Raw genomic sequence first — 26,162 nt, forward strand, 5'->3', positions numbered from 1 at the left:
GAGACGTAAAAATAGAGAGAGCGATGAGAACGCACGCGGGGGTGTAAAAAAGGAAAGAGGTGGAAACTAGCGAGCCGGCCGGAAGGATCGAGCTAGATCGTCGTCGTTGTCGTTGTCGTCGTCGTCGTCGTCGTCGTTGGTGGCGAAGCGGGGGGCGGATCGACGGAGACGACGGGGGCGGCAGCTAAAAAGTTGTGCTTGCTCGGCAAACTGCCGAGGCCTGTCATTCGCACGCTTCCGCGAACGCCCTGGAACTGATTTAAAGACGAATGAAGGTCCACTCTCCTCCGTGAACGAAGCTCCGGGATTAAGAGAGAGCCGTTAGTCGCGCGCGCGCGCGCGCCGTTAATTGCACGGCGAACGTCGCCCTTTGACTCGTCGCCTTTGAAGGAGCCGGGTCGGCCGATGGAAATTATAGTTGATGATGATCGAGGGTTGCTTTTTATGCGGGAGACACATGCCCGGCCGAGAGCGAGTAATTCCGGCGTAACGATGGGAACGGTTTCTGATTTATGAACTGTAAGTCTTGCAGCGTTAATCCTCCGGTAAGACGCGGTAGACACCCAATTTTCATTAATTAATAAAAATTGTGGGACGCCAGTGGACGATCTTAATTTTAGTAATTGATGCTCCGATCCAGAGTTGATTTCTCGCCGTCCGAAACTTCGAGGTAATAATAACTTTGATGTAAAAACCGTCGGAGAGAAGGGAATAATTACGCAAATTAAAATTTACGTACGTGAAAAAAAATGTTATCTCCCATCTTCTTTTTGTTGTAACATAATATGTGTTTTATGAAATTTACTATTACATACGCAGAGCTACGTGAAGGGATAACCAAGTACCAAGGCGAAAGTCTTAGAAAATAAAACTTAGGAAAGAAAATGAGACTAACAGGAACAATTTTTTTAATAACAATTTTAAAGAAATAAGAGAAACGAAACGTTGCATATTCGCCAGCTTTAAAACGCAATCCTTACACGTACGAGATCGGAATACGTAGTATTACAAACTAAATACAATATTAATAAAAAAAAAAAAACATTAGTTATGACAATATAATCAACGAATTTGCTAAAATAAAATCCAGAATAGTGTTATATAAAAATAATAATATAGTATTTCTCTTGTACACACACAACCTATAAATGATTTTAAACGATTATTACCTCGTATTGTTTATTATCATTTCTCTCTCCCAAAGGATCGTGTGGCTCAAAAAATAAAACCAGGCCACACAAAAAGCCAGATAGGGATCTACGGTATGTACGTGACAGTCGTGCCCGACGGCGGGGCAAGAACTAACCGAATTATCGACGCAACGGCGGCGGGCGCGCTTTCTGCCCTTATTACGGCAAGACCGATAGCGAGCGTGCATTCGTAAATTGTGACAGCGAAGGGGTGTATTTTGCGCCGCGGAATATTGCAGCCGCGAGAGGCGGCGTTATTTGCACGGAATTCCGCGCGGAACCCCCTCCCGAGCGCGCTACGTGCAAAAACACCCCCGTCTCGTCAGCCGCGCGCAGCAAAATGAGAAAACAGAATGAGAAACCGGTTCTACGCTTTCAGGCGGCTAAATGACGGCCCCCGGCCGTAAGGAGGAGGTCCGTCATTAATGAAGTAAGAGCCTTTCATCCGTCGGAGGTGCGCGCGTACGCCGGGACGGCGGGGTGGAAGAGGAGGGCGGGCTGAAGCCCGCGCGTGGCTTTTAATTAAATTCGTTCCTCCGCCGCCGAGCGCGCGGAGTCGGTGCGCTTAAACAGCTCGCGAATACAAAGTCCGTATTTGGGATTACAAACAGCTTACGTCCGTGCGCGCGCGATAAGTCGGAGCTGTGCAAAGGAAAAGGGAATTTTTTTAAAGTGTGCCAGGAATTTCAGAACGGAAGGAACGCCGCGTGCCGGGCTGCGTCGTCGGGTTCGCGGGAGGACGACGGCGAAGTCGCCCGGCCGGCGCTTTCCCCTTCTTAGAAATTCAAACGGTAATCTGATCGCGACCGAGGGATCATACGTTATTAAAGTCGCGCAACGAGGCCTCGGTCTCGCGGGAAGTCCCGCGTGGAATCCACTTTGTACGTTCGGACAACTCGATTTGTTAACGTAATAAGCGCCTCGTGTCCGCGGATGCCTCACCGGAAGGTCCCGGTCTGTCCGCTGGCCCGGGGCGAGGAGAGGGTGGCATTTTGTAACACCAACCCGGGCGAACTCTCGCGGCGCGGCGCATCGGAGCGTCGCGAGTGACGAGACGCGACGCGACGCGACGCGTCGCCCGGATGCCCTCTTTCGTTCCTGGGACCACGAGGAAAAGGGGGGAGGGGGGGAGGGACGGAGCGGGACACCCTTTCACCCGTTAAATTACGAAATATCCCACGGGAAATTCTTCAGCCCGTGCGCGCACACCCGGAAGTTCGGGGACGCCTCTCCCGCACCGCGCGAACAACGAAGATAGATGACGCGGACTTTGGCGGCCGGATACTGTTCCGCGTCTTCTTATCGGGTGCATAAATCAACGATTCCATCTTGCCCGCGTCTCCCTCCTCCCTTTTCTCCATCCCGCTCTCTTTTCGTCTCTGGGAGCGCGAGCGAGATCCTCTACATCCTCGAGCGGGAATTGCTCCGACGAGTCGATGATGAGGGTTTTTGGCGTGTTTTCCTACCGCTCGTCGTGTCCTAAATTAGCGTCTTAGCCGCCGATAACGAGTTAACTTGTCGTTGATAATCGACGATCAACGACCGCAAGTCCGTCGCGACTCTTTGCACGCCGCGTTACAATGCGGCTTGTTGTAACAATACATCGTTAATATCGGATAATGTAAGCTGTCGAACAAATTTACGACCGATCCTGAAAATACGAAGGGCAAAAGTAATTATTTCACATTTTACGTTAATTAAATATTAATTATACACTGATATATAGAATTACTTTAAATAAGTATACTATTCATATTATTCAAATAATTATTTTATATCAAACCAGTAATCTTTATGTTATTTAATTAAAACTAATGAAACATTTACTTGAATCAAATAATCCCTGGTACGCAAAATCTATTATCTTCTGTTTTTATAAAATATTTATATATATAAACATGTTTTACGCGACGTGTAGAAATTATATTAATGTTTGATTTATATACAGTAAAAAAAAAGCGTAATGTAAAGAAGAGTTGAATTTTTTTCAGAGAGAATTATTGTACTTAAAACTTCAAAGTTTCAAAACTTGAAAGTTTCTGCGACGTGATTTCGCGACCGCGATAGGTAACTAACCAAGTCTCGTGCAAACGTATTATATTATTCAAACCGCAAGACTTTTTGTCGTAATAAACGCGAGAAAACGTGCGTATTTTTATTAAATGCGCCGCTGCCACTCGGCACGCTGCAGGAAAGTGTTAAAAGCGTCTGCGGCACGCACATGGAAAACGCGACGATTCATAAGAATAAAGTAAGAAAACTTCTGTCGCGATAGATGGACCGAAAGAAAAGCAATTCTCTTTCTCTCTCTCTCTCTCTCTTTCTCGCTCTTTCCAGCGGATGTCTATTATTTTTTACTTTCCTCTTCCGTCGTACATCTTCTTTTTTTATGGAATCCAGATATTGTTGGAACAAAATTTAGGGGAGGGTAAGAAAAAATCCGCAAACTGCGCGCGCCCGGATGATATTTCGAGCGAATTTCAGGACAGCCAGTCATAACGTAACTTTATTTACGCCGGAGTCTGATATTTAATTAGCGTTCACTTGCATAAGAAAACGCTGCCGAGTGGCGGCGGCGACTCGCGCAGACGGGAATTAAACTCTTTGACTGCCGCTAATTTGAATTCCTTCTTTAAGCACAAATTATGTTCTCTATGAAAAGAACGCGATGCGTCATTCGCTTCGATTGTTTCTTTACACAGATTCACGCTTTCATAATTAACTAGACATCACAAACGCCTTGCGCGCGCTCTTTAACTTTTTATTTTTTACCTTTTAAAAATAAACTACAACGATAATTGTATACAGACGACCATCTATACAAATTTAACAGCTGTCAAAATTCAATCGCAATGACAATTACTCTCGCAACACGAAGTAAGCGCAGCGAGAGAACTAATCAGCATCGCGGAGAAGCGGCAATAATACAAAGGTGACATCTCCATATGTGACTTCGAGAAATTTTACTATACTTTTTAATAAAATTTACTAAAAGTATAGTAATATTTATTATACTTTTAGTAAATTTTACTAAAAAGTATAGTAAAATATTTTGAGGTCACACATTATTTCACAATTACCAGGTTTTGAAGGTGAATTTTAAGAGAAAATTCTCTCCGTGTGTTATCTTAATTTTACATTCTCATATTTTTCATCTCTTATTTCCTTATTACTGTGACGTTATATTTTTCTTTTATTTTATACCTCTGTAAGAGACCCTTTTTGGATCGCGCAACAAGTACCCCGGCAAACGTTGTTCCGTTGTTTGCTGTCCTCACGTCTCACGGGCGATACTGGTTTTGAGTGATCACCTAAACCGAGAGGGGTTATCCCGACCGTCGCGTTCGAGATGAATCCCTAGGAGATTCGTTACGCTCCCCCGATTTCAACCTCGTCCCCTTCGCTTCCTTCCCCTCTCCCTCCCCCACCCCGCCCCCACGACCCGGCCCCGATTTATCCCCTTTAGTCGGGGTCTGGCTCTCGCGGGATTCCCGCAAATTACCAGAATCTGCCTGGCGACGTTGACTTTCCTCGCGCAACAGATTTCAATTATCCCGATGAAAAGCGGTCGGGGATCGAGTGCGAAATTCGTGGACGGCGAAAACGGATTCAGTTGTATTCGCAGTTCGCACCTAGAAACACGCGAGGGCGGATTCCACCCGCGTTTCACGAGGCACGCCCGGAAATAATCTCAAAAGTTGAATTTCGAAAATAGACGTTACATTTCTGATCCAATTTTACGATTCACCGAAGTTTTATTTACACACTGATTTATTATTGCGAGATTTTTACTTAAAAAATGTATTGCACAGATATTACATTTTATTTTTTCATATATGTCGCCCACACTCTTCCAAATATAGAAAAAGCAAATAAATCGTTGAGCTCTTCGTTTTTTCATCGAGGCATTCCTGTCAAAGTATAATAACAAAATTTTTTTAAATAATATATTAATTTCAAATCTTATATATAATATTCATTATTTATTAATTAAAAAAATATATTTTATCTATTTTTTATAGAACCTTTTTCTCGTTAAGATAACTCTCTAAATGAACAGGTTGACCGATATTACATACTCGCGTCACAATCGCCAGAGATTAAGCTCTCCCTTTCTCTCTCCAGTTAGAATTTATCGTCCTTATTATTATCATGCAAGTTAAATATGAGTACCAAAGTGGAATACTAACCGACTCTACTTAGTCATTAGTACTTGGGCACTATTGTTGCCCCAAGAGCTTACTTTGAGAATGATACATCTCTCACGTAGCAGCCATCGCGGCAAACAAACGGCGACTCGTTACGTGAGGTCCCAAAACCTCATTAGGGGACCTTCGTTAATCTTTCCCCTCTACTTATTATTTAGAGGATTAGAATTATTCGACGGGATGTTCCCGGGGACCGGGGGAACGTCTCTCGCGTGAGGAGAAAAAAAAAGATTGATGACTACGTCGTATTAATCCGCCGGAAAGTAGGAAGCTATCCTCGGTGGGGTCTCCCTTTCTCGGCGAGTGCTCTTCTTCGCGCCTTCGCATCTCTTCGCTGCCCGTCGCGCAAATATTTGCCCGCCGGGCTGAATTGCAACAGTAGAAAGTGCTATTTAAATTGCAGATAAACGCGCGCGCCGGTTCCGCGATTAGAGTTATTAAATTTGAGTGGTTAATTAAGCGAGAGAGAGAGAGCCGCGCGCGCGGTTCATGTCGCCGCACGCCTTTAACGCGCGCCTCTTCGAATGCGCGAATGGTGGCCGGTAATGAGTCGTGGGGAACTTGAATTTCCGCGGGGAGCAGTACGGATTTTGATGAGAGGTCTTTATTGATTTATCCCGAAAACCTCTCCCGTGGTAAATCAACCGCACGGAAACAAGAGAATATTATTGTTTTGACAATATCTTTAGTTTCAAAATAAAAATCTTGAAATGAGATTATGTTGCGTTAAGTCAAAAAAATCTACTTAAATGAAGATTTGTTTTGAGATTTTATATAGTTTAATCCAGAAAATGATATTTCTGTTATTTAAGAATGATTTCCTTGAATGGAAAGGAAAAAAATGTTGGATGAAAATTATCAAAATAATTATATTATATTCTTGAAACAACAATTACGGTAAGTAAGACTGTAATATTGTTGAAATTCGAGATTTTCAAATTCCTCTAAGGAGATTATAATATTGTTGCGTATATGTGAAACAATGAAGAGTTAACTTGACTCGCTTTTATTTTCTGTACGGGAGAGCAATAAACGCGGTGTGTACACGCGCGGATAAAAACAGCGGCGTCAATCTCCCGACGGAAGGCCTCCCCTTTTGCGGCATCAAGTGATAGATAGAACTAGTGATAGAGATTCTAATAAAACTGTCGAGTGGCGATTGAACGCCTGTCATACGATATTTCTTATTTTGTAGCTGCGTATACAATTGATCCCGTGCGAGTAAGTTTTCTGCCATTTAACCCAGAAATCGTCGAGCGCCGTTTATCGAGATGTGCGTGCGCTGTGCGAGATCGGAAATCGGAAACGGCGAGGGAAATTTTTTATCCGTCGTACTTTTGCAGAGTGCAATTGTATTTCGCCCGGTTCGCCGAAGGAAATGCGTTATTGGAAAGCTGCCACGCGATAGAAACTTTGTTGAAAACATCATTATATATATATATATATATATATAATATATAATATAAAATATATATATATTTATGTATAATGTCGGGAAGATGTGTAACAGCTGCGATAATTCCGTTTACCTTGCCGGTCTGACGAGCAAAGTTCCGCAGGAAACTCAACGAGGATCAGAGCACCTCTTAAGCTCGCGCTGCCGTTACACAATCCCGAAAATTATCATTAATAATTATCATTCATGAGATATCACGTTAATGCGTATTATTTGAGCGCCCGGTGCCGTTGCGACGGCACGAGCAGCGGCTCCTCCCCCCGTTCATTCGCTGAAACGAAATGTTTGCGTAATATTCAAATTCGAAACTTCAAAGGGGGAGAAATTGGACGACGCGCGCCGCGCGCGACTTCGTACGTATAATGGCGCGGGGAATTAAACGGCAGCGTACGCGGGACGGCAAATCTGCCGTCTGCTTGCGCAAACAAAATTCTTACGTCGCACTCGCGCTGGGGGATGCTGGGATGCATACTAAAGGAATCGCGCGCGAGGCGCCTCATCTGAAACGTGCGTTGTTTAAAGGGACCTATGGATCGCTTTGAGGGTGGCATTTCTCGCGAACGGATCCATTTCCACGGAGAGGGAGACGAAGAGAGATGACGCGAAGCAGAAGGAGAGGAAAGAGAGAGAGAGAGAGAGAGAGAGAGAGAGAACAGGCGGGTGATCCGGAGCGTAATAATTCCGCGTCTGTTCTTATCGCTAAGCGCCCTCGTGTTGCATGGTTGCGCGACGCGAACATGCTGTTAGAATTTAATATTATGTACGCGGCGATAATTTAAGCGAGCTGGGCCGGCGAAGCGCGTCTCTCGCGTGTCTTGCAGCCTGTGTGCACCTTAGACCTCAGGCACCTCGGGTTCATTAAGCCCGGTATACAAGAAAAGTTCCCTGTCGCGCGGATGCGGTCGTGCGCAAAAGAAAAAAAGATCCGTCGCGGAATTTATTGCAGGGTTACTCGAAATGTAACGTAAAACGTCGAAGAGATTAGGAGCACCTCAGCCACCCCCTCCATCCCGTTCACCACCCGTCGTCTTCCGATGGGGCTTTGATGGCCTCTAATGGCGCTATACTTATGGAAATGTACTTCTGAATATGCATTGTAGTTCGCGTACATAATAGAGCCGTGGAATTCCAAGTGGAATTTAATTAAACGAACTACTACTATCTATGCATGTGTCCCTCCAATTAACGTCATATACCGGTCCGGATATTACTAAAATTCGATGGACTCGCGCGCGCGCGCGCGCACATAGTCGAAGACGACGACGACGAGTCGAGGGTGGAATCGCGCTCCCGAGCTGCGCGAGAAAATTACTTCTTTGAACGTGAAGCTCGGGCGCGAGGTCGGGAGGTCGAGTCGAGGGTCACGAGAGAGAAAGAGAGAGAGAGAGAGAGAGGGGGGGGGGAAGGGATTTCGCGTTACAAAGCACAAACTGTACACCACGCGATTACATTTCAACTTATTCGCTACGCGCGCGCGTGCAGAGGTCTGCCGCGGAAGTTCAAAGGGACTTTCACGAACACCCCCCCGCCCCTCGTGTTCTCACCCCATCGTCTCACTACACTACGTACGCGGGATAAAGTTTGCGTTAACGGAAGCTGCAGGATTCCTCTCCCGCTACTGGCCTCGCGCCTTGGAATCTTGCACGGGGATCGCGCGTGAGATAAGCGACACGCTTCACGCACGCGAGTCTCCTCCGGCTCCGCTGGCGTGATTTCACGCCGTAATCGTGACTGCATAATGTTTCGGGACGACCCGGATAACGACGTGTACCTTCGTTGTTGTAAGAGGGAAACGTGTTCCTCTCGACGCGCGTTGATCCGAAGACTGCCAATATCGTATGTAGAAGAAAGAGAATGGTATCAGATTTTATCCTACAACTGTAAGGGTGTGTTATTAAACTATGCTCTCTCTCTCTCTTTCTTTTTTAACGTATATCGGATAGCTCGAAGCTAGGAGAGTTAATATCGCCTTGCTCTTTGGAGGCAAAAGAAAGAAAATCCAGCGTGCACGCACAGATCTTATTATTAGACTCTGTAACATTTTCGATGGTACGATAGCTCGAAGCAAAAGAATCGGTCGATATCGCCTCGTCCTTGAGACACGGGGAAAGAAGAAGGTGGAGCTTCGGGAAAAACATGGCAGGCCGTCAGTCTCTTGGTGAAGACGTATAGTCCGAGGCTGATACTTGGACACTTGAATTGCGTTTTATCGTCACTTATGAACTTTTAGACCTGTGTACATCACACAACTTTACTTTCCACATTTATTTCAATTTTTGTCCCCTTCCAATTTCCATTGCTGTCCTTCCGCAGGAAGTTTTGAATGCTTAAACTTATTGGAATATTAATCTAAATAATAAACATTTCGACCTACGTCAAATTATCTCCAGGGTGAATTCGATAAATTGTATTTTTAGTATACTAGTCTATATGCAGAAGGATATATATATTTTTTCTATTACTTTATCTTTAATTTAAACAAATACATAATTTAATAACAAAACACTGTGTTTACAAAAAAATATATTTTTTGGAATTTATTTTTGTGGATCAAAAACCCCATTATCACCTTTGTTCAACTTCGATTCACTTTGTAATGTCATCATGTTTTTACAAATAACATTCTATTAAATATCTCACAATTTAAGCATTTAATAACAACTTTTAATTAAAATGTAAATGTGATTGAATTTGTTTTTTTAACAAACTATATTACTACTTTAGCGAAAATATAGCATTCTATTAAAAAAAAAAATGTTGACGATCTTTAAATGAATGAGTTACAGGAAACGCTGTGCACATATAACTTACGTATTCTTCTAGTGACGAAGCAATTGTCAGCATCTTCAACGAGAAGATCGTATTGTCGCGCAACAGATTGAAACCGTGGTTATATTAATTCCCGACGAATCACGGTGATTATTTGATACATTTCGTTCATTAATTATCAGATTAACCGACCGACGAGGGTGACGTATTCTCGATGCGGGGTGACGAGTACATTTAATTCCTTTTAAGACCCGCCGCCGGTTATGTGCCGTCGCGACGGACGCGTGTTTCCGTTCAAAGCGACGAAGAGAGAAAGGGCTCGTAGTCCTCTCTAATTATGAAACGTCGCTCGTGCCAGACCTTCAATTACGCCCTAATTGGGATCGAATTGACTTGTCCGTGACAAACGGATCCCCAGAGCGGAATTCGACGAATTTGATGTGGGTCCCCCCTTCCCTCTCCCGCCGCTCGCGATCGAAGGCTACGCGGCACGCCGCGGCGTCCGCACGATTGGATTAATTTTTTACCGGCATCGCGCTGTGCATTTTTTTTTTTACCTACCTAACGCTTTAACGGCGCGTTACCGGAGACGCCGATGACGTGGATCGCCGAATTGACTGACACCCGTGTTGATTTAATCTCGAACGCGAGTTGCGTTTAATTGTGCAGCTCCAGGGATGAAGGTTATGGCGGTGTGCCTTCAATAAATTATGATAAATCAAGCTATCGTCCACAAAATTACGGTACGCACAAATAACAACAAACAGGCAAAATTGGCAGACGGGATTGTTTGAGAAGCAAATTACACTTTAACTTTGACGGGAAAAGCGCGTTGTACTACCAGTACTTATCGATTTTATGTGATTCTACATGTTTTATTTCACACACAAATTATATTTTTTGTGTTAAATGTACTGTGTACACTCCGCGAAAATCCGAGCGACGAAAATACCCGCCGGAGGAAAATGCGAAATGCTACGAAAACTAAGTAGCATCGGAAAAACATGAAATCACGTAAAAAATAAACCGTCCGAGAGGCGGCGTGCAGCGGGGACCGCAGAAGCCATTCGTTGATGAATCCAAACGAATAACAATGTCGCGAAGCGTGTTCGACACGGGTGTCCCTATCTCCCGAGGAGCGGGAGAGAAAGAGATCGAGCCGTGGGTAGAGAGACACCTGCAATTTGATGAAAGCGCCGCGGACCCGATCACTGAAAGGCCGATCCGTGTAAACAGAGCGCGAGAGGTCCGGACAAGAAAGAGAGAGGCGGAGGGAGAGAAGGAGCAAAAAGAGAAAAAAGAATCGGCAACAACAGCCGCAAAAATAACCCGAAGACAAATCAAATCTTCCGTCGCGAAAGGATTTATCCGGGAAAGCGCGATTTTCGACCCTCTCTCTCTCTCTCTCTTTCTCTCTCGCGACTTCTCTCGATATGTGAAATAATAAAAGCCGTCAATGCCTGTGCTCGTTTGGTGGGGATTTCTCGCCGGCGGGGAAAAATGAACGGGGAAAATCGTCGAGCGAGTAATTACGCGCCGCGGAGGCGGGGACGAAATTCCTGGTAATGAGAAATTCTCGTTTTCCCCGGCGTGAAAACGACGGCTGTTTATTTTTATAAATGAAGTCGGCTTGGAAGAGAGAGAAAGACTGAAAGATAAAAGATAGAGATAGAGAGGAAGAAAGAGAGAGAGAGAGAGAGAGAGAGAGAGAGAGAGAAAGTTGCGCGATAGAAAATTAGACACGTTTATACGCCCAGATAGACGCGGCAAACAACACGGTCTTGTTGTTTCTTCTGTGGCGTTTTCGTTCCTTTCATTTTGTCAATTTGTCAATTTTCGATACCGCAATTTTACCTGCCGAATGATTGCGCGTTTGCACGTGATTTATTCTATTTCGAAATATCGCCATAACTGCAGCCGCGAATGCGAAACCAATTTGCGCGCGATTTCCCTATGTGGAAGGGGGGTGGGGGGCAAAAGTATAATAACGAATTTCTGTTTTTCCGTATTCAAATTTACCCTGCGTATTTTTCGGCGGTGGGGCTTGTTTCGAAAAATGCTATCCGACGCGCGGAGGATTACGCGCACTTGTATTTTGTTAATAGGGGAAACTGGCAGTAGTACACGCCGTATTGGTCAGACCGCGGAAATTCAAATTAAGCGAAGTACCATATCGGTATATATTTCTCTCGTGGAACATAAATAAACAAATAAAGACATCTCCCCTTTTCGGGAAAAAAAGCTTGGTCAACTTGTTCCCCGAGGCAGACAAAACGTATTTGTGTTATCCAAAGAAATAATTTAACAAAATTGGTTTCTGTTTTTTGAAGCGAGTCTTTCAGCTCTTTCTTTTTTGCATGTTTTAACTTATTCTAAAATCACGACAATCGCAGACAGCTGATACAAAATATAAAATCTCTAAAAAGCTTCGATTAACTTGTTCCCGAGGCAGGCAAAATATATTTGTGTTGTCAAAAGAAATAAATTTCTGTATTACGAGATTTATGTATTATCAGTTTTAACTTAATTAAAAATTACGTTAATCATAGATGTCATCATGATCTGATAGTCATCATGGCGGAGAAATTATCTGTTAACTGAAGGTTATAAAAAGTCGAGATATACTTTTATAAGCAAGCCGATGAACGCGATCTGAAGAGCAATCGAGGTTTATCGAGGATGAGCGAATCACCGAAGCGAGAAAAGCGAGACGGACGGGGAGAAGCGGATTGAGCCTTTGCCAAACGGGGAACCGGCGTGGTACGCCATTATGTCTTAATACGTTGGCGGCCATACCGGCGCGTCGTAACTCGCCTGAAACGTGCCAAAACTAGACAGATGCCTTATTAATAATACCCCACGCTACGTCGCCGCCGCCGCCGTCGACCGGATCCTCCGGATCCTACGGATGAGCCACTGACCCGTAATACGCAAGATGGGGCCGGGCTATTCGGGGACCCATGAACGGGATCCTCGAATAGCCCGTCTGGCCGAAAGCACCAGTATTTTTGTGTCCCCCTCGGGACAGATGCCAACGAAACGATCGATTTTACTACTGGGCGACCTGGTTACTACTATATAGATACTTGATTGCTCTAGCATAAAATTTCTCTCTCTCTCTCTTTCTCTTTCTCTCTTGAGATGCAAGAATACAAATTTTAATTTTAATCTTAGATTACATGTCCCCTTGGAACACATTGTTGTAATGAAGGGCTAAAAAAAGATTTGAGAAACATAATAAACGTATATTTTCTGTGATGCTAAAATTTAATTTTAATTTTATAAAATCTTTACAAATCTAATAAAGAAAGCTTTATTGAGATTTTTTTTAAATTTATGCCACGAAATTTCACAGACTTTTTCATAGATATTTATTATACATATGTTGAACATTTTTTAGTAAAATTTAGTATGCAGACATTCATTAATTTTAAAATTATACATGACGATATTGAAACGAGACATTACAAAAATGTAGTGTATATAATATTTTGGCTTTGAATAAGATCCAAAACATAAATCCTAAAAAATTTTACTTATAAATAGAAGAGTATAAATTTTGAAAAAGAAACTAAAAAATAACATTAGTTTTAAATACACAATTGGTTTTCTTTATAGATAAATCGATCTTCAACAGAGTAAAAAATATCAATTTTTGAAAATTCAAAATTATTCTTGAACGATTTATGAATAAAAATTGTTCCGAATTTCTGTTTCAGGTTATTCAGAATCGAAATATCATGGTTTTTGTAGTGTCTCATTCAATTGCTAATAACTTTTAAAATTACACATAATAATAAATACAGGTAATTAATATAATATTAAATTTTTAGTACGGATAATTTAATATATGTATAATAAACTTATAAAAGCCTACAAGAATCGAAAAGAATTTCCTCCTTCGTTACATTGATAAAGATAAAGAAGGCCATCTTATTTCGATTTAAAATAATCAGAGGAAAGATAAATTCTCTAATCTTCTGTTAAAACATGATTTATTTTTCTATGAGCGATATTGACAGTAGGATTTAATTACTTTAACGAGAGCTTTAATGAGAATGGAAAAGAAGACCATGTATTATCCATTGGCTCGTACCTGTTGCGCTCTTTTTCGGGATATTTAAATATATCGTCCCCGCGTGGTATGCTCATTGTCAATTATCTTTATTCACGAAAAAGCTCGCGGCATCCATATTAATTACCCCGAATAATTAATTCAAACCTGCGTACATTCTTCCGCAATGCCAGCGACTGAACGAGAGTATGCTTGCGGACACGGGTATACATTTACCATCCCTTTAAAATATATAGAAAAAATAAAATCTCTCGATTCAAGTGAAACAATGTTGGCCAAATAACGGACAGAAGACAAGTATCGACAAAAAGCGTTTTGTAAATGTTTTAAAACTTTGTCAGCTTTTCTAACGCGATTCGATCGCATAGTCATTTTAACGGCGACGCTTTAATTTATCAAGAGCGTCTCGATAACGACGTAAGCCGATTATTGTAATAATTTATTCAAGCACGATCATGAACCCCGACGTCGCGTCGGTGACGTCCAGCCCGATGAAGAACGGGCGTCGCCGGCGCATATAACGACGAAGCTTCGTTAAGGAAGGAAATCCGCTTTTTTTCCCCCCGATCTCCTCCCCCGCCTGCTTGTCCTCCCTCGAGGGGGTATTCTCCCTTTTTAAATATGAGGGACCATCAATCCTCTTCTTTTAGCGAGCCGACAGACTCGACCACCGCGTGCTATTGACAAGCGAAAACTCGCCGGACAAAGAAGACGCGGGGGGCGCGCAGGGACGAGGTGCGGGACAAGAGGGGAGAAAGGGGAGGAGAACTGTCCTCAAACCGGCGTTCCAGGACGCCAGTCGTACCTCACCTGCCAGCCCCGTCATTCTTGATACAGGACATTAAGCCCCGTGTGTTCATGGGGCGCACGGGGGGAAGAAGGGGGGATGAGAAGTGGCGGGGCGGATGACGCGCGTTACAACGCCGGTATGAGTCTTCGCGCGCTTTCCTTTTTGTTTTTTTTTGAAGGTTCAGGAATGCGGAGGAGCGGGCATCGGGACGCGGCAAGGAATTCGCGTTCCGCGCGCGGAATTTCGGAGGTGGGGAATCCCCCTTTTATCTCGCCGCGTCCACCCGTATATAAATCTTAATTTCGCGTGCTGATAACGCACTTGCGTCACACTGCGGGCGACCGGGTGTATCCGCGACGCTGTCGCGCGTTGTAAACCTTAAAGTACCGGCCGCTTCGTCGCGTAACCACGCGCGGATCTCGCGTAATTTTATCTTTACATTCCGTACCGACGGGCTCGCGACGTTTTGAAATGAGAATTAAAATTGAAGGGACGCGCGTCCCTCGACCGTTCTTTATTGTCTCCGATGAAGAGCAGTTCAATCGTGTCCGCTCGTACCGACGCCCGCCGTAAATTTCCATCACAAGGCGGGAGAGATAGAATGACGCTTTTGTCGCGCGATCTGACACCTTCGATTCGGCCGATCATTGTTTCACGGCTGCAATAACCGCGCCGTCCGTCGGAGCGGAGGTATTTCTCGATCCCCCGGCGCTTTTTCAGCCCTTTTCCACGACCCGTGGCGATTTCTGGGATTTCCTCCCTTTTTCCCTGGGATCCCGTTGATGACGCGGGCCGATAGTGAGTTATAATCCACGTAGGGACCGCACGCCGTGTGAAGCGGAGGGTTGCACCGGCGCGCGAAAGGGAGAAATCGGGAGGTGAAGGGAGGACCGAGCGAAGGACGGCAGGAAAGGTGGCGAGGGAGGGAGGAAGAGAGAAAGAGAGAGAGAGAGAGAGAGAGAGAGATGGCCGATGTTCAGTGGCCGTTATAATCCGTCCATTGTGATCGACACAATGAACGGGCCGGAGCTCAATTCCGCGTGAAGTATAGCTCCATAAACGGCGAACCGCTATAACTGTGTAATAGATATCTCGTATCGAATATATACGATCTCTCTCTCTCTCTCTCTCTTTCTTTTTCTTTCGGTCTCTTTTGCCTCCTCCCCTTCGCCATGCCCACACCTGGAGTTTCGCCGTCCGTCTTTCACGCCTTTCCCGGCGCCGCCGCCGCCGCCGCCGCTCGGGTTCCTCGATCGCGATTGCGGCGGAGACGACAACGATTTAAGATCCACCGCCGGAACGAGAACATTTTCTTCGGGTCGGGAGATAAATCGTGCCGCGTATCGCGCGAGGTGTTAATCAGTTGAAATTGTCGGTTTTCGGCATCGCGTGCGGCGATTTTTTTGTAAATCCCGTACGACCCTCGCGATCGTAAGGCGTTTAGAATCGTGACAATTGTCTTCGCTTGATAATTATTTTTTACGATTCTCCCACGCTCTACTATTTGTTATTTTTGAACTTACACAAAACATGCCACGGATGTACTATGTTTACCGTGTAAAAAAAAAAACATTGTTTTATCCAGGCGCTGTTATCCCGTTGACTGATGCGGAAATAGCGATCGCGCGACATTATTCCCTGCATCGTGATTTAAAACGACAAGGAACCAACCGCTGTATTTTTCATACAGCCCGTATCTCGCGTAGTTTAATGTGTCGTTATCAAGTCACTGTTCGCGCAGCGTAAAAATGCGCGGATTTTGTATCGCGATAAAAATGCATCGCGGCCATTAACGGGAAATACGGGGAGAGGGAAAAGGAGAGAGAGAGAGAGAGAGAGATAGGGTAACCGCATAAAAGATCAACGGTTACGTGCGTGTCGATAAATTTTTCATACTCTCGTCGGAAAATGCGCAGGTGACGGTCGCCCGGTGTAAAGCCCGGGTTACACTCATTTCACCGTCGCCGGCAACCACGGCGCAGCGCCGTGTAATTTGAATAATAACGGGGCCACCGTCCCGCGCTGTTGTAACGCGTAGCCGAGAGATTCTCTCATTACACTGATCCTGTTTTCTAAACGCAGATAGACACAACCCCCGCGAGATGAGGCGCGCGCGTACGCCACCGTCACGCGTTTTCCGTAGCTTTTCGCATTTCCTCCGTTCTTGTCTTTTTTTCTCCCTCCTCTCTCTCTCTTTCTCTTTCTCTTTCGAGGTCGACACGCGTAGAAAATAAGTTATGAAGTCGCGTAAAATGTAACGCGGGGTCGGGCGGAAAAATATTGCCGTATGTCGCGTACATGCCGTGACATGGCATTCTGCCTGCGTTCAAGCCGCTGCAATAATTTTAATTTGGATTGCAGTGTTTTTAATCAATCTGGAGTTAATTTTTCATAAATTAAAATTTCGAAATAACGGTCGTGCCCGAGCTATGAGGGGAACAACAATTCTCATTGCAGAAGTGTGTGATTTCTGCGTTCGTTTTGGTAAAAAAAAAAGTCACCAGTGCGAGCACCTGTTTTTGAGTATTTTTTAAACAAAAGTTAAAAATAAAGCTTTGAAAACAAATGTAAACTACAAAGTGTCTTCTATCAGATGTTATAACGGTTTTAAAAATTTTTTAGTTTGAATTTTGTAATATTTTCGTAACGAAAACGAAATAACAAATTTGTGTCCCAAAATTGGTGTATTTTCTTTTTTTCCTTTTAACATGAGTCATTTATACAGCATATTTACCAGATATGAGGACTCCTAAAATCTTTTTACTTTGACGTAAAACATTTTTGTTGATTAAACAAATATATTGACAGAAAGATATTTTATTTAAATAAATACTAATAACAAATTTTATAAAAAATAAATAATATTTATTTTAAATAAGTAATATTTTTTATAATTTAGAAAATGTTGTTTGTTCAAAATAAATATTATTTAAATAAAGATTATTTTTTCATTAACCGTCATTAGCACTATGCAAATATGTATAACTGTTTATTTGAATCAGTATCCATTTCTGTCAGTGTACCTTTTGCAAAATACAATATTTACGCGACTATAAAAGTTAGATTAAATTTGTTTTCATTAAATTTTATTTCTAAAAAGCCAACGTTTAAACTGTAGGTTTTTATTTTCTTTTTATTATCGAAGCAGATTATTTATCAGTGTTGATACAATTTAATGTTTACTAACTGAGAAATAAAGAGGTGCCGCTTTGGAAGGCCAATACTGGCGACCTTCCATAAAATCCGTATGATTCCATAAAATCATACGAGCTCAAAAAACATAATCATATTTCATTTTTATAACTGCTGAACATCATTGAGAAACGTGACGTTTTTTGAAAAGTTTTTTTCTATCTAATTTTTAAAGCTACGCATTCAGGCGTAATTTATGAAGTTTACTTTACACACCCATAAGTTTTAAAAAAAATATATAAGGTCGTGCCGTTACTTATTTAAGACTGCTTCAAGACATTCTACTTTTGTTGCGATTTCCAATTTACAGTTTTTTTTTCCTTCTTTTATATTCTGCTGGAAAAAAATAACGGGGCCAGTTTACAGTCGATAATGCCGCGACGTAAAATAGTTATTACAGCTCGAGGCTCTAATAATTCCGGGATTATTTCGAAATTTACCGTGGGGCTATTTCCAGCTTCATCGGCGAAATTCCCGTACCCGGGGTAAAAAAAAAAAGGGGACGATGCACCGAAGCCAGGCGTATCGGTAATACCCTCAGCAAAAAGAAAACCCCTAGCGCATTAATCGCCTGTTAAAAAGTTCCTTTACAGCGACGCGAGAGAACGCAAGAGTTCTTTTTACGTCGTGTCTTTTATAGCTCTGGCCGCTTCTCCTCGCGCTTCCTTCCACATCATCGTAACGCCCGCGACGATATATCGCTCCTCTAGCGGCTGAAACGCGGTATATCATGAAACACGAGAGGACGAGGAGGAAACACGGCGGAAAGGAGGGTAAGGGGAAGGGAGAAAGGGGGTTACCGAAGCAACGAGATTTACCCAAGACCTGCCCTCCCCCTTCACTCTTTATTCCGCGCTTTGCCGTTTATGAATTATGAAATCATTTCAAACGTCGCGTCGCGTTTCGCAGTCGCGCATTAAAGCAGAAATATTCCTTTTTCCGCAATTACGCTTCATAAGGTCCTGGCGCGCGATAATGTCCCGTAAAGTGCCCTTTCACGTAATGGGAGTCGGCGTGTAACCGCGGCCCCGCGAGAAATTGCTCTCGCCTCGTGTCCCCCTTTGAAATTAATTTTTCCGCTGAAATTAATTTTCGACATTAATCCCCCTTTTCTTTATGACGTTTCCGTGACATTCCGAAATTATATGCATTCACTTAAGGCCGCGGAAAATAACGCGGAGGGGGGAAGGGGGGGAGTTTTCGCGCGGCGCGGCGTCAAGCTTGAAAATCCGCCTCGTGTATTTCGATATGAAGAATGGCATTAGTGTTTATATTAAATGGCGATTAACGGTTGGCATTTGCGCTCGAGGAGCGCCCGTCGCTTTTAGCTGATTGCGATTCTCGGCAGTCGTCACCGGCTATTATCGAAAGGGGTGGATGAGGGGAGGGAAATTACGCGGAATTCGCCGCGGAATCGTTACGGCAATTGCGCGCTTCTTACATTACTTACTTCGCGTCGCGAAATTTTCTCCCTCCCCCTCCCCCCCTCTCCGTCCCGCTCGCTATTTCGCCCCTCGAGTGCATCCTCGAAGGCATTCGCTGTCATTATTCTAACGATGGCATAAGTGACACTCGAGCCGGCCGTTTATACAGTTTCGCGCGGCCGATTACTCGTCGACGACGTTCGGTCGACGTGCTTATTCCAGAAACCCGTTTTTCCGCCAGGGTAAGCAGGAGAGAACATTCACCCTCGATAAAGAAAAAGAAAAGAGGTAAATCGAAAAGGGAAAATCGTCAGCATTTAGCCGCGAATAATGAAAGAATAACGATCGGTTGTGCCTGCGCGAACGGGCAAAAAGGAGGACAACCTGGTGAAAGTAGACGAGAAACGGGACTGCGAGGGGGGAAGGGGAGAAGGAGAGGGACTACCCTCGTCGAGGATGGAGGCGGGAAAGGCGCGCGGGCACGGACCCGAGCGCGGAAGGAATAAACGGGAGCGACAGATCGCGCCCGGAGTAGTTTCGTCGCAAGATGGGTAAACTTCCAGTTGGAGAGAAGCAGTTTCGCCGTGTTTCCCTTCTTCTTTTTTTTTTACGCGGCCCTCAATCTCCCTGCCCGACCCGCTTCGCTCTTTTTCCCTCCCACCATCTTGCGCTCCTTCCCCGGGTGGACGCCGCGCGGCGATACCACAATATCGCGATATTGCAAGGGTACGTGAAAAAGAAAAACACACAGAGACAGCTCGCGTTTTGCCCTTTGTGTCTCACCCGTTACGGCCCCGAAACCGCGTGGCCGCTCGCTCGAGAAGAAAGATAATGTCGCTAACATCGGGGATAATATCGCCGGGATAACGAGCATGTTTGAAAAAAAAGTATCTTTTAAAGAAAGTCTTTAGGAGTTAACTAAAGCACGTCTTAAAGATGGTTTTTAAGACTTTTTTTCTGGATGTCCGAGACCCCTTGTCCTTTTATAAGACGTTTTTAGAGCTACAGTTATTTGAATTATTACAATAATTAATGATTAGGATATGTGACTAATTTGGACGTAATGTAGTTTGTACACGGAAAGAATTTTCTCTTAAAAATTACCCTGAAAATCGTGGTAATTGTAGGACAACGTAAATCTTGAAGAATTTTATTATACTTTTGACAAAATTTACTAAAATTTTAATAAAATTTGGCAAAATTTTGTAAATTTTACTATACTTCTAACAAAATTTACTAAAACTTGACCAAATTTTCCTAAAATTTTACTAAATTATAATAAATTTTAGTAAATTTTATTAAAAGTATGGTAAAATTCTTCAAAGTTTACGTTGTCTTATAATTACCACGATTTTCAGGGTAATTTTTAAGAGAAAATTCTCTCCGTGTAAACATTATTTCTTTACATTCGAAATTCTGGCAATTGCAATTTTTTATATCTCTGTTAGTTTAGTATGTGGAAATAAATTTGATTTTTAAACGCACACTTTGAAAAACAATAATTTTCAAAGTGTGCGTTTAAAAATCAAATTTATTTCCACATACTAAACTAACAGAGATATAAAAAATTGCCAGAATTTCGAATGTAAAGAAATAATGTTTACACGGAGAGAATTTTCTCTTAAAAATTTGTTGCAAAATTACAATATGTATACAAATATATACGAATTTTCTGTTCTATTAACAATTATTGTACAAAATTGTATAATAAATAACATGAAAGACAATATTCTTAAAAATTGCAACAGATGAGATATGTGAATGTTAAATATTGAAATACATATTGAATATTATATATAAAAATTACTACGCTTTTCAAAACGAATTTCATAGCCTTCAATCCCTTTTGCCGCTTTTCATTAAAACAACATTTAGGAAAATTTAATGGAATTTTTTATGAAGATTATTCTGATTTGCCGAAAGCTTGGATTTCAATTCTGGGTGCTTACATTATGATATCTGCGGAATATCTCGATAATACGGTCGTCTAATTGTTCAACATCATTATCGCCGAGTAAATCGTAATATATAAATGAATCGTCGTTATTACAAGTAAAATTGACGATAAATTCACGTACAAATTTTCGGACGGACGATATTGGACCGGCGAATACATCATTAATCGCGAATTCAGCGTGTTTTCTAACTTTCGGGGTAAAATCGCGCTTGAATCCGCATCGCCGGGCGTGTCGAACAAAATTCGCGCGTCTACATGAGCGGGTTATTTAACACGCGATAAACGTACCGTACATACATAACAAACTATTGCTCCTGATTAAATTGCAATTAGCGCAAGGCGTTTACCTTCGACATGCAAAATGCGGCGCCGCATAATATTAGCAATGCTCGGAGCACCTGTCGGAGGTAATTCCAGGCACAAGTGCTACAGACGCGCAGTCAATCTTGGCCTCATCCCTGACTTACGTCAACGTCACTCCCCTTACCTCCTTTATCCCCTCAACCGAGGCTCTCTCCTTCTCCCCCCCCTCCCCCCTCTCTCTCTCTCTCTCTCTCTCTCACGAATCCCTCCGGGCTGTTTCCTCTGAATAATACCGGCCGGGATGATAGAACAGACTGGGTGAATATCGATAGAGCTTAACCCAGCAATCAGGCGGTAGTTTCCTCCGAATGGAACTCTCCGAATATCTGACGAGGCAGCGAAGAGCCCCATTCGATGCTCTAAAGAAGCGTGAAAAGCCGCAGCGTCGTGTATTTCGGCTCTCGGGATTTATGACGGAAATGATGAGGTGATTCTGTATCGAGGTAACATCGAGGGAGCCAATCTTGAAATCTTTTGAATAAATTATTTTATAGTGCTAAACTTAATTATTACTTCTTTATCGTACGTTTTCTTAAACCAATATTTCATTTTTTTTTTGTACTAATCGTAACATGATTTTAATTTTTCATTCTTAAGACATTTTTATTGTACATTATCAAAATAATATCAATATTTCTTTTATAAATGACTGTTTGTACGACCGAGAGTAAAATAATAATCCAATTCGTTTTATCTTATATTATAACCGCTAATACGTACGTTATTGAACATTTCACCTAATTCGAAGCAAATTAGTGATAAATCGAGAATTTACAGCAGATGTATGATAGAATTTTATGGTTAACGTTCCATGATTTTGGCAATCTCAAATATGCATTCTTCTAATGACGTTCATTGCGCAACCGGTCCAGCAATGTTTACAAACATAATTAATTATTGTCGAATGTTTGAACAAACAGGATTCATAATTATTATTCAACGATTCTGCATATGGAAATTTTATACATACGTTATACAATTCATACACATAGCATATATGTATATATTTGCACAAGGAACCAGATACTTAATTCATCACTTGAAAATTCTCACAATATTTTTTGTTTGCCAAATAACAGTATACACATAAAGAAATAATTTAAATATTTTATAACTTAATCGTTGATATCGATATTGACAATTTGTTCTGATAACTTGTTTTATTATTTGCCGATATAAATATTTGATGGACCGATAAAATGTTATTATATTAACAATTATTGCACGAAAGAAGTAAAAATTTTAAGAGATTAAATTTGAAAATTGAAGTGTAACGCTGCTTATTTGTAATAATTATGAGTTATATAAATACTTATTATCTTTTACAAACCAATTATAAACGTATGCAATATAATTTGCAATATAATTTCAATATGCGTTCTTATTTTATTATTTATAAATACAAATATTTAATGCCTAAATAAAATATTTTCATAATTACTGTTGCATGAGAAAAATTGATTACGTTTAAAATCAACCTAAAATAGCACTGCTTTTCGTAATAAATAAACATTTATAAATACTTGTTATAAGAAAATATAATTTATAACAATATGTAACAATTAAACATTTATCGGAATAGATTAAAATTCAAGCGCAATATAATAACTACAAGTCAAATTTCTCTGTGAAAAGAATTTCACCATTCTTCTTGCACGCAATTAAAAATTTCTATCAAACTTCAAATCTCTGATCGAATAAACGCATCAGTTCCAAGGAATTGGTCGGTCAAATGAAGCGTCGGTTAAAATTCGAGACATTTCGTGCAATAACATCTGCGTCTGTATTCCGCGCGATTTTCTCCCGCTCGCTATTGGCGCGAGCAATTTTTCCGACGAGAACGCAATCGCGATGGAACGGAAAAGAGTAGATAAAATAACACGTGCCGTGAAAATGCCGGGGAAAAAGATAAAGCGAGAGCGAGAAAGAGGCGCAATGGGTAGGTGTCGGACGACAGGGACTCTCGTATATGGACTAGGCGGGGGAGGACGGAGTGATCGGCTGTGGTGGGTGGGGGGATCGATTTGCGAAAACGAGATTTGCGCGTTTGATTTGCGGGCTAGGGCAGCCGCCCGGGTCGATCACGGATACGACTATGAAAAAGTAAAGCTTATCCAATTCGGTGCCCGATTCGCCAGATTCGCGCGCGCGCGCCACGAATCATGAACTCATCCAGATGATTTAATTCCGTTTAGATGGAGCGTGTAACGAGAGAGACGAGGGGCGGGACGCGAGATTAGCGATCATCAAGCATTGCTCGACGCTGCTTGTTCGCCGAACGAATGCATATTAGCATCCCTCATTTTTATCAGCAATCAATCTTACGTTAATAGAGAATTCTTAATTTATTAGTAAAAATTTATTTTCGGACGTTTGAACATTATTGACATTTATTTGAGTATTAAATCTGTTGCATGTATTACATGCAACGAATGCATATTTTAAATACGGGATATCAGATTTGATTATTCGATCAGATAAATTTACCTTGTTATTATCTTATCTTTGTAAATGAGGTTAAAAATGGAGAGAGATCCGTAAAGGGAACAGAGATTTGAATGGAATCTTACAAACGGCATTTATATACGAAAGTCGTTAATTCTCGCGGCGAAAAATAATTATTCACATAATACTTGTTCCATTTAAAGCTATTTCCGTCTGCGAAATTGTATTTTAATTTAACTCAATAAAGAGAAATGGCGATACTGTGGTCGGGTTATTAAAAAATATGATACCGTTAGTTGCGCGGCGTAAAATAATATACCTATGATGGCCATATTCGATTGATCTTCGCTAATTTAAATACGGTAGATATACGAATATGTGGAATAATAAATCCAATTCCGGTTGATGCGATACGATTTCAAACCGAATGGCGATTTCGCAAAATGATTTCATTTTGCGTCGAATAAAGCATCATGAATATCGATGGCAGGCAGAAAACGCTGCGCGTGAAAAATATCTTTTTTTATTGCCGTGCACCGATACCCTTTCGTTAGAGTCATTAATTTTCCATATCAATACTTGCATTTTAATAACATAATTAAGGTTTCTTATTGGAGTCATTTTAACACAGGGTTGATCTTATCTCAACCAACAATGCTACAAATATGATTAAACGATATGTTTAAGCGACGTACAAATGATGGCATAATTTACGCTTACAAAATACTTTTTATTTCACTTTCAGTTATCTGCGTCTCGCGGCCCACGTACAAAATATTACGTAATATTTTGATCACAAAATAAGATTGTCACGAATGTGAGAAATTAAGTGACATCTTTGTCGGTTTTTTTTTTTACACGCGCGTGTTATAAATTACAAACATTCGCGGAATTTCAGCGATATTTTGACAAAGCTGCAGCGGGATTGCCATCAATTGTGTAAGGCCAAATATTGTAACCTTTGCAAATCCATGAAATCGAACGGGGATTACATGGATTGGCGCGCGGCGTTTTATTTCGATGATACAGCATGAATGTATGTATCACGCGCGCGCGCGTGTACGTGTGTGTGTGTGTAAAAAGGGAAAAGATTCCTGCGAAATTTCGACCAGGCTATCGAATCCAATCGCGATTCCAGGAGATGATTTAATTCCCGTCCTAAACAACGTGTATCGAATGTAGCGCGCGCGCGGGCCGGCGAAAATCGTTCCGCGCGAAAGTCACCTATTTATAGCTAAACGCTGTTATCGGGCAACGCTGTTACGATATATCAAGATAACGTCGTGTAATTCATGTTGTTACGCGGCACCGACATTACCGTGTTGTGGCATAAAGCTGCCGGCGGCCCTGTAACGGGGGATCATCAGGGAATTTTGAACGCGCGCGTATTAATAACTGCGAAACTTAATACAATATAACTATATTAATTTTTTTGTCCCTTAGACGAATGTCCCTCGTACCCCGGTTAGGGCGCAATTTGCATCGGTCGAGCGCACTGATTTGCGAGAGGGATTTTTCTTAATTCTTTATTTTCACGCAAAAGCAAATAACGTCCGCGGGAACGCAATAACGTTCAGCCGGGCACGCGCCTTGGCGTGTGGATTTTCGCGTATGCGAGGGTGGTTTTTGTTTCGCGCGGAACCGCGCACGGTCGCGGCGTAAAAGGGAACGCACGCGAGTTACGTGCGGCCGCGGTAAAATGCGAGCGCGGTGCGTAATGCTTTTTTTATTGGGACGCGCGCGCGGACCAGATATACGGGCATTGTTTTTTGTTTCCCCCTCCCTTCCCCTCGAGGCTGAATGCACGCCGGGGAATCCAATATTTTTCCGCGATTATAAATCCTCCGGTAAATTTGGAGCGGATCCTTCATTAGCACAAATTCGGAGCGGGGAGTCGTTTTCCCCCCCTCTTTCCCTCTCGAAACATCGCGCGTCTTGGCCATTCAGCCGCCAAATTAGAATCCCAGAGGCGGAGTCCACTTGAAATTAAACGAAAGGCAAGGTCTTGCCTTTCCAGTCCCCGGAGCTCGATTCGGACCAAAGGACCCTTTGATCTCGAGCTTGATGAAATAAGATCAGCAGGTGAAATTGAAATGATGCGCCGGGCGACGGAAAGTATGAAGGTAGATTTGTACAAACGTGCGCCGCGGAATCGCTTCGACTTTAATTTTTAAGGCAATCCTTCTCCGCCGCTTCCCCGCTGCGAAAATCTCGCGAGAGACGGAAGAGACGTTTCGCGAAATTTCGTTTGTCTTTTCCGCATCAAGGGAATCGCAGTGAGTCGCGCTAAATT

At 42.5% G+C, this 26,162-nt stretch overlaps 1 protein-coding gene across 1 annotated transcript in view; it reads left to right on the plus strand.

Moving 5' to 3' along the window:
* LOC105833168 overlaps nucleotides 1–26,162 on the plus strand; it is a 448,328-nt gene that overhangs the window by 34,033 nt on the left and 388,133 nt on the right. The window lies entirely within an intron of this gene.

Source organism: Monomorium pharaonis, chromosome 8 (assembly GCF_013373865.1).
Source record: "Monomorium pharaonis isolate MP-MQ-018 chromosome 8, ASM1337386v2, whole genome shotgun sequence".
Taxonomy (NCBI): Eukaryota; Metazoa; Arthropoda; class Insecta; order Hymenoptera; family Formicidae; genus Monomorium; species Monomorium pharaonis.